Raw genomic sequence first — 10,981 nt, 5'->3', positions numbered from 1 at the left:
CTAAAATCACATCAAATATCATTTCTGACTACATGGAATGAAACTAGAAGTTATAGCAGAAGGAAATTCACAAATACATAAAAATTAAACAATACTCCTCGATCAAAATTAGGTCAAACAATAAATAAAAAGGGAAATTATGAAATATATTGAAGCAAATATAAATGAAAATACAACATAACAAAGTTTAAAGGTTGAAAAAAAATCACTTTTAAGAAGGAAGTTTATAATGATAAACGCTCTCATTATAAAAAGTAAAGAGCTCAAATAAACAACCTAACTTTACATCTCAAAGAACTAGACAAAGAAGAATAAACCAAGCCCAAAGTCAGCAGAAGAAAGAAATAATACATATTAGAGTGCAAATAAACATAAGAGAAAACAAAAAAGTCCAAGTCAATATTCCTGATGAACTACATACAAGAAAAACCTCAACAAAATACGAGTAAACTGGATTCAACAGCATATTAAAAATCATGTCATGACCAAGTGGATTTATCCTTGAGATTCAAGGATGGTGCAGCATATGTCAATTAATTAACATAATACACTACAGTGACAGAATAAAGGATAATAATCACATGATTATCATCACAGATATAGAAAATACATTTAAGAAAATTCAACACCTTTTCATGATAAAAAATTCTGAACAAAAAAGGGATAGAAAGAATTTACCTGCTGAGTCATCAGAAAGCCAGAAATAATCTACCTCAATATAATAAAGACCATATATAACAAAATCCAAAGCTAATATACTAAATGGTGAAAAACTGACAGCTTTTTTCCTAAATTCATAAACAAAGCAAGGATGTCTACTCTCGCCATTCTAAACATAATATTAGAAGTTACAGTGAGAGTAATTAGGTAAGAAAAAGAAATAAAGATGCACTGAGAATATCAACAAAAAAGTAAATTATCGTTATTTGCTGATAATCTAGTCCTATATGCAGTCCAAAGACTCTACAAACTGTTAGAATAAATGAATTATTGCAATTGCAAGACATAAAATCAACATATAAAATCAAATCAAATCAACATACAAAAATCAGTTGCATTTCACTACATTAACAAAGACCTATCCTTACAGGGAAATTAAGAAAACAATCCCATTCACAATAGTACCAAAAAGAATAAAATACTGAAGAATAAACTCAACCAAGAAGATGAAAGATATAAACATTGAAAACTATAAAACACAGATGAAAGAAATTAAAGAACATGCAAATAAATGGAAAGACATCCCATGTCAATGGATTGAAAACTTGTTAAAACATCTATACTGCCCAAAACAATCTATAGATTTAATGTGATCCCCATCAAAATCTCAATGGTATTTTTAATAATACATAGAAAAAACAATCCTAAAATTCATATTAAGCCAGAGAGACCCCAAATAGCAAAAGCAATCTGGAGGAAAAACAACAAAGCTTGAGGCATCATACTTCTCAATTTCAAAATATAATGTGAAAACATAATAATTAAAACAGTATGGAACTGGCATAGATATACAGGCCAATGGAACAGAATAGACAGCCCAGAAATAAACCCAAGCACAAGTAGTCAACTGATCTTTGACACGGGAGTCAAGAGTACACAATGGAGAAAGAACTGTCTTTTCAATAAATGCTGCTAAGAAAGCCAATTTCCACATGTAAAATGATGAAATTGGACCCAAAAATCAATTCAAAATAGACTGAAGACTTGAACAAAGGACCTGAAATTGTAAAACTACTAGAAGAAACATATAGGAGAAGATTCTTGACATTGCTTTAGCCATATCTTGAAGATAACACCAAAAGCAAGCACAGGCAAAGGCGAAACAACAACAACAACAAAATAAAAATAAGCAATTTGATAGTAAAAGCAAGCTACAGAACGGGGGAAAATATTTGCAGACCATATACCTGTTAAGGGACTAATATCCAAAATATAATAAGAATACCTACAACTCAATAGCAAAGTAACAAATAATGTAATTAAATAACTGGTAAAGGACTTGAATAGACATTTATCCAAAGAGATAAAAATGACCAAAATGAAAAGGTGCTCAACATCACTAATCCAGCATGCATGCTCAGTTGCTCAGTTGTGTCAGACTCTTTGTGACTCCATTGACTCTAAGTAGCCCACCAGGCTCCTCTGTTCATGGAATTCTCAAGGCAAGAATACTGGAGTGGGTTGCCATTTCCTTCTCCACTAATCAAGAGGGAAATGCATAACAAAACCACAATAGATATTTGGTTGCACCAGTTATGATGGCTATTATCCCCTTCAATTCCCCCCAAAAAGATAACAAATATTGGTAAGAATGTAGAGAAACTGGAAACCTTGCACATTGCTTGTATGAATATAAAATGGTGTAACCACTATGTAAAACAGTATCAAAAGTCCTCAAAAAATTAAAATATAACTACTATATGAGCCAGCAATCTCTCACCTGGGTATATATCCAAAAGAACTGAAAGGAGATCTCTAAGAGAAACCTGCACTCCCATGTTCACTGAACCACTATTCACGATATCCAACATATGGAAACAATCCAAATGTTTATCAACAGATGAATGGATTTTAAAAATGTGCTACACACATACAGTAAAATATCACTGAACCTTAAAATAAAGGAAATGCTGCCAAATGAAACAACATGAATGAACCAGGAGCACATTATGCTAGCCTGGATTAAGTCAGTCATAGAAGGACAAATAATGCATGATTCTACATATATGAGGCATCTAAAATTGCTGTTTAGCTGCTAAATCTTGTCCAACTCTTTGCAACCCCAGAGGCTGTAGCCCACCAGGCTCCTCTGTCCATGAGATTTCCCAGGCAAGAATGCTGGAGTAGGTCACCATTTCCTTTTCCAGGGGATCTTCCCGACCCCAGGGATTGAACCCACGACTCCTGCATTGGCAGGCAGATTCCCCTGAGCCACCAGGGAAGCCCAACGTATCTAAAATAGTCAAACTCATAGAAGCAGGTAATAGATTGCTGGTTGCCAGAGGCAAGGGGCAGGGAAAAATGGGGGTTTGCTATCAATGTATATGAAGTTAAGTTCCAGAAATTTGCTATGTAACATGGTGCCTATTACATTAACAATACTGTACTGTGCACTCAAAGTTTTTGTTAAGAGGATAGATCTCATGCTAACTAAAGGCAGGGGTAACATATGGAAACTTTTGGAGGTGATAGGTATTTTTATTTCCTGGATTGTGATGATGGTTTCATAGGTGTATGCCCTAATTCATCAACTTGTACACATTAAATATATGCAATTTTTGTATATCAATCATGCACCAATAGATCTGCTTTCAAAAAAAAAAAAACTTTAAACATAAAAAACATGAATAAACTAAGAGGAAAATAATAGAAAGTTATTCTATTTAAATGCAAATCAAAAATGTTCTAATGGTGATATTAATACCAAAGAAGACTGCAGAACAATGAATATTACTAAGGATAAAGAAGATCCTTTCATAATTATAAAATGATTAATTCATCATGAGTAGGAAACAAACCTAAATGTTTATGTACATAATAGAGCACCAGAAGACATCAACCAAATATTGATAAAATGACAACAAAAATATACAAAGCCACAATAATTGTCTAATTTCAACACTATCTCATTAATTTATAAAATAATTAACATAAAATCAGTAAATATATGAGACTTGAATACCATCAACTAACTTTATCTAATAGACAATCTAAGCCAAAATAGAAATTCCACTTTTTTCAAGTGCACATAAATATATACCATATTTTAGGCCACAAACAAGTCTTAACATATTTAAAAAGAATCAAGTCATACAAAGGATGTTCTTTGATCAAAAAGGAAGTAAAATGGAAATAAAAAACAGAAAGCTTCTGAAAAATATGCAAATAAGAATATACTTATAAATAACTTATAGGCCAAAAAGAAACCAAAAAAAAAATTAGAAAGAATTTTCTGCTGAATTAAAATGAAAAAAGAAGATATAAAAAATTGTGGGATGCCACTAAAGCAGTTTTAAGAAAGGAAATACATAGAACTACAAGTTTATATAAGAAAGTAGGAAAGATTGCAAAACAGTGATCTCAGCTTCCACCTAAAGAAACTAGGGGGAAAAAGGTGGGGGGGGGGGATTCAATCCTGAGTGAGTAGACCTAGGGAAATTATAGAGATTAGATGGAAATAATAAAGATTAGAATAGAAATCAGTGATACAGAAACAAGAAAGCAGTGCAAAACCCAATTAACCCAAAATTTGGTTCTTTGAAAAGATCAATTAAACTAATAAACATCTAACCACAGTGATTAGAAAGAAAAAAAAATGAAGGTATAATTTACAGTATCAGATATGAGGGAGTTGAAATCACTACGGAATGCAGTGATAACAAGGTAATATTACAATCAATGCTATGCCAATAATTTTGGCAACATAAAATTTAAAATTCCTTGTAAGAGAAACTAACAGTGCTCACTCAAACAGTAATCAACTGAGGATATCAGCAAAAATAGCAGGATAAATATATCGAAAACTCTGCTCCTCCATGTAAGTAAAAAGAAAACTGACAAACTTTGGAAACTAGTGACAGATTTTCAGTAACATGGGGAGGGCTTTTTTTTTTATGAAAGGTAGTCGACTATCAGGAAGAACAGTCACTTTTGTGTGTTTTAATTTACCCTCATCCCATTCCCTGCTCTCAGATCAGTGACAGCCTTTGGAAAAACAAAAACAAAATCCTACATTCCCATTACTATATGGAGCAAAAATTGGACTGAACCACTTTTATATCTCATTCCCAAGGAACAGCCATTATTATTTAATCTATTTAAGGAAGGACTTTCCTGGTGGCTCAGAAGGTAAAGAATCTGCCTGCAATGCAGACGACCTGAGTTCTATCCCTGAAACAAGAAGATCTCCTGGAGAAGGTCATGGCAACCCATTTCAGTATTCTTGCCTGGAGAAGTCCATGGAAAGAGGAGACTGGAGGGCTATAGTCCATGGGATCCCAAAGAGTTGCAGAAGACTGAGCGACAAATGCTTTCACTTTCTGTTTAAGGTAGACGAACCTTGGAAGAAGCCTCTAAAAGGCTTATTTTATTTTGTCCAACTCAGAGTTTTTACCTAGTGCTAAAGCCACCACAGGTCATGGTGGAGAGTTCAGACCAAACGCGGTCCACTGGAGAAGGGAATGGCAAACCATTCAGTATTCTTGCCTTGAAAACCCCATGAACAGGGAGGTTCATGAAACCCCCTGGATATGAACAGGGGGTATGAAAAGGCAAAAAGATAGGACACTGAAAGATGAACTCCCCAGGTTGGTAGGTGCCCAATATGCTACTGCAGATCAGTGGAGAAATAACTCCAGAAAGAATTAAGAGATAGAGTCAAAGCAACATCACCCAGTTGTAGATGTGACTGGTGACGGAAGTAAAGTCCAATGCTATAAAGAGCAATATTGCATAGGAACCTGGAATGTCAGGTCCATGAATCAAGGCAAATTGGAAGTGGTCAAACAGGAGATGGCAGAAGTGAACATTGATATTTTAGAAATGAGTGAACTAAAATGGACTAGAATGGGTGAATTTAACTCAGATGACCATTATATCTAATACTGTGGGCAAGAATCCCTTACAAGAAATGGAGTAGCCATCACAGTCAATAAGAGTCCGAAATGCAGTACTTGGATGCAATCTCAAAAACAATGGAATGATCTTTGTTCGTTTCTAAGCAAACCATTCAATACCACAGTAATCCAAGTCTATGCCCCAACAAGTAATGCTGAAGAAGCTGAAGTTGAACAATTCGGTGAAGACCTACAAGACCTTCTTTAACTAACACCCAAAAAAGATATCCTTTTCATTACATAGGACTGGATGGCAAAAGTAGGAAGTCAAGAAATACCTGGAGTAACAGGCAAATTTGGCCTTGGAGCACAGAATGAAGCAGGGCAAAGGCTAATAGAGGTTTGCTAAGAGAACACACTGGTCATAGCAAACACCCTCTTCCGACAACACAAGACAAGACTCTACACATGAACATCACCAGATGGTCAATACCAAAATCAGATTGACTATATTCTTTGTAGCCAAAGATGGAGAAGCTCTATACAGTCAGCAAAAACAAGTCCAAGAGCTGACAGTGGCTCAGATCATGAACTCCTTATTGCCAAATTCAGACTTAAATTGAAGAAAGTAGAGAAAAAACCTCTAAGACATTCAGGTATGACCTAAATCAAATCCCTTATGATTATACAGTGTAAGTGACAAATAGATTCAAGGGATTAGATCTGATAGACAGAGTGCCTAAAGAACTATGGATGGAGGTTTGTGACATTGTACAGGAGGCAGGGATCAAGACCATTCTCCAAAAAAACAAAGACAAAAAGGCAAAATGATTATCTTAGGAGGCCTTACAAATTGCTGTGAAAAGAAGAGAAGCAAAAGACAAAGGAGAACAGGAAAGATATACCCATTTGAATGCAGAGTTCCAAAGAATAGCAAGAAGAGATAAGAAAGCCTTCCTCAGTGATCAATGCAAAGAAATAGAGGAAAACAATAGAATGGGAAAGACTGGAGATCTCTTCAAGAAAATTAGAGATACCAAGGGAACATTTCATGCAAAGATGGGCTCGATAAAGGACAGAAATGTTGTGGACCTAACAGAAATAGAAGATATTAAGAAGAGGTGGCAAGAATACACAGAAGAACTATGCAAAAAAGATCTTCACAATCACAATGGTGTGATTGCTCACCTATAGCCAGACATCTTGGAATGCAAACTTAAGTGGGCCTTAGAAAGCATCACTACGAACAAAGCTAGTGGAGGTGATGGCATTCCAGTTGAGCTATTTCAAATCCTAAAAGATGATGCTGTGAAACTGCTGCACTCAATATGCCAGCAAATCTGGAAAACTCAGCAGTGGGCACAGGACTGGAAAAGGTCAGTTTTCATTCCAATCACAAAGAAAGGCGAATAAATGCTCAAACTACTGCATAACTGCACTCATCTCACACGCTAGCAAAGTAATGCTCAAAATTCTCCAAGCCAAACAAACACATGAAAAGATGCTCAACATCACTCATTATTAGAGAAATGCAAATCAAGACCACAATGAGGTACCACTTCACACCAGTCAGAATGGCTGCGATCCAAAAATCTGCAAGCAATAAATGCTGGAGAGGGTGTGGAGAAAAGGGAACCCTCTTACACTGTTGGTGGGAATGCAAACTAGTACAGCCACTATGGAGAACAGTGTGGAGATTCCTTAAAAAATTGCAAATAGAACTGCCTGATGACCCAGCAATTCCACTGCTGGGCATACGCACCAAAGAAACCAGAATTGAAAGAGACACATGTACCCCAATGTTCATCGCAGCACTGTTTATAATAGCCAGGACATAGAAACAACCTAGATGTCCATCAGCAGATGAATGGATAAGAAAGCTGTGCTACATATACACAATGGAGTATTACTCAGCCATTAAAAAGAATACATGTGAATCAGTTCTAACGAGATGGATGAAACTGGCGCCAATTATACAGAGTGAAGTAAGCCAGAAAGAAAAACACCAATACAGTATACTAACACATATATATGGAATTTAGAAAGATAGCAATGATGACCCTGTATGTGAGACAGCAAAAGAGACACAGATGTGTAGAGTGGACTTTTGGACTCTGAGGGAGAGGGAGAGGGTGGGATGATTTGGGAGAATGGCATTGAAACATGTATACTATCATGTAAGAAACGAATCACCAGTCTATGTTCGATGCAGGATACAGGATGCTTGGGGCTGGTGCATGGGGATGATCCAGAGAGATGATATGGGGTGGGAGGTGGGAGGGGGGTTCATGTTTGGGAGCTCATGTACACCCGTGGTGGATTCATGTCAATGTATGGCAAAACCAATACAGTATTGTAAATTAAAATAAAGTAAAAAAATTTAAAAAAAAATAAAAAGAAAAAGAAATGATACAGATGAACCTAATTACAAAACAGAAACAGACTCAGACACAGAAAACGAACTCGTGATTGCTGCAGGGAAGGGATAGTTAAGGACTTTGGGAAGGTCAGGTACACACCGCTATATTTAAAATGGATAGCCAACAAAAACCTATTGTATAGGACATTTAACTCTGCTCAATGTTATGTACTAGCTTGGATGGGAGGCGGGTTTGGGGGAGAATGGAAACATGTATGTGTATGACTGAATCTGTTCGCTGTTCACCTAAAACTATCACAACATTGTTAATCAGCTCTACCCCCAAAAAATGAATTTGATGTTAAAATTTTTTAATTAAATTTAAAAAATAAAAGAGGTTTGGAGCAAAAAAAAAATTCTCCAAGCCAGGCTTCAACAGAATGTGAACCATGAACTTCCAGATGCTCAGGCTGAATTTAGAAAAGGCAGAGGAACCAAAGATCAAATTGTCGACATCACTGGATCATTGAAAAAGCAAGAGTTTCACAAAACTGAATAGAATATAAAAAATTTCATAGGCCATAAATACCAATGTGCCATTTCTTATTTTTCTGTGATATATCTATATAATATACAGTTTCAATGTGTTAAATAACTTTTACGTAAAACTTTCCCTCAGTCCCATTCTCATGAGACCAGGCAACTTAAAAGTTATTTTCAGGTTCATTTAATTGTTTCAGTGTTTCCTTGTTTAGACATTTTAAGTGTAAATTCTATCACTTCGGAATATCCATCTTCCCCACTTTGACTCAAGATGACATCTAAGGTGGGGAGACTCCTGGTGTCTACGTCCATAAAGGCATCTGTTCTGGGGCTATTTTCTCTTCTCTGACACCAACAGCAAAGGATAGGCATCCCTTTCTGTGTGTTTTTGTCTAAAGTATATATCCCAATTGGTGTCTGCCAAAACAGCTTTTGTCCATTGCCCTCCATTGGTACATGTTGAATCCCTATTTCAGGTCCATGTCAGCCACTCACGACCACGAGATGACTGCTGTCTGATGGGTCTTTCTGTAACCTGGAGTAGACCAGGGCTGTCATCAGGCATTTTTTCCTGTCACCCACATAGTCACCTTTATAGTCTGCTCCTATGCCACTGTTAAGTCTGTCACTTTTGCTGGGTGACGACCTGTGAGAACTTTCCTACCAAATTTTTCATCCTAAACCTTGGTTCAGGGTACCTTTCTATTGTCATTGTCTGGGGCTTTATTTGGAGGACAAGACACAGGTCCTTTCTATGACCAAGTCGTCCCCAAACACAAAGGAACGTCTCCATTAAAGTCCCATGGCTACTCAGTACTCTCAGACTACTTTCCCTTATTAGGATTTGCTGGGTGATGTCTGTATCCCCACAAGGCTCTTAGTTCACAAAAAGCAAGGACTGTATGTCTGTCCTCTCATGCTGGTGTCTGGCACAAAAACACATAATCAGTAAATATTTATTGAATGGACAAGTGTTCCTGTCTTTGCCAAAACAATTTCTCTGTTTAGTTTTACATATTTTGCTTTTAATGGCAGTAACATTGTTTTAATCGTATACAATAAAATTGCATATGCCTTGCAAGAGGTGAGAAACACATACTTGAAAAGGAAGACAGGACATGATTGTGGAATCAAAGCAGAAGTAATGATTGTCAAGCACAAGCACTAATAGCAGAGACAGAACTTTTTTCTAGTGATGGAAAAGCATGAAGAAGTAAAACCACTGAGAAAGAATAAATTTCACAATTACTCGTTTATGCTCCAATAATATTTTCTGCAAGGCTCTTTTTATTATTTGCAGGTCTTTTTTTTTTTTTTTTAACTACACTGGATACAAAATTGATTTTTATTAGATGATAAATTATAATACTGGGAAGGTGTTAACAACAGCTTTTGTAAGCTAACTCAAGACTATAGTGCTAAAAATTCTTGTCCCGTAGTATATGTTTGTGAGGAACTTTGCTATTTGAAGTTATATCTGAGAACAGAACAATCTGCTCTTTGCCCTGGTGGCTCAGTAGGGAAACAATCCACCTGCAATGGAGGAGACCCAGGTTCAATCCCTGAGAGAAGATCCCCTGAAGCAGTAAATCACATCCTGCTCCAGCATTCTTGTCTGGAAAAATTCCTTGGACAGAGGAGCCTGGCAGGCAACAGTCCATGGAATCACAGACAGCTGGACAGGACTTAGAGACTAAACCACCACCAACACTCTTGCCTTAAAAATGTGAGCCAGAGGGATTCATTTGACCCAGAGGTGCAGGTTGGATTCACAGCTCAGGTGCAGAAGTTCAGATAAGGAATCTGGGAACATTTGTCTTAACTTTGCAGCGTCCAAGGAAACTTGAGTCTGCCTGCCACCCCATGCTGATAATGGTAATCAGATTTTAGTTCCTAACATAACTCTAAGCACTGTTTCTAATGGCTCCTAATGAAGCCACAAGACCTTTCTTTTGAGTGTTGCTTTCTTAACAATAACTTTCCCAGCCCCGCTTCCTTCCATTCCCCTCATGAACAAAGATCTACGATAATGAGCTCAAATCAGATTCTGCTTCCTCTACCCCTTTATTAGAAACTTAGCACAAGTTTGTACTTCATCAGTCTCCTTTTGAAGTTTAGGCGTACTGAGCCGCTCCAAGGATTGCCTTTCTGCAGCATATCCAATTTAACTTTGATGAGCTTACTGATAACAAGCGCTTAGATGTCACTGTGCTTGTAGAGTACACACTCAATAGCCTGGGGTAAGAGAGACATGAATCCATACTGCTACTTACTATAAATGCTTATGCATGAGCACTGCAGTCCTATGTGCAAAATCTCATAAACCCAAAGAACTTACTGCCAGTCAACCCTTGAAAGGTGAAAAAAACGAGCACCGTCTAAGCGATGCTGCAGGAACTGGAAACTCACGTAAGCAAAGGCTTCCTGTCTGGCGCAACTCACAAGGACCTCTATTCGGCACATCCCTAGCAAGCCTGAGGCGCGCGCATGCGCAGGATTAGCGGGACGCGCCGCGGTCTCCTGT

Source organism: Capricornis sumatraensis, chromosome 7, assembly GCF_032405125.1.
Source record: "Capricornis sumatraensis isolate serow.1 chromosome 7, serow.2, whole genome shotgun sequence".
Classification (NCBI taxonomy): domain Eukaryota; kingdom Metazoa; phylum Chordata; class Mammalia; order Artiodactyla; family Bovidae; genus Capricornis; species Capricornis sumatraensis.
This window is presented reverse-complemented; position numbering follows the sequence as displayed.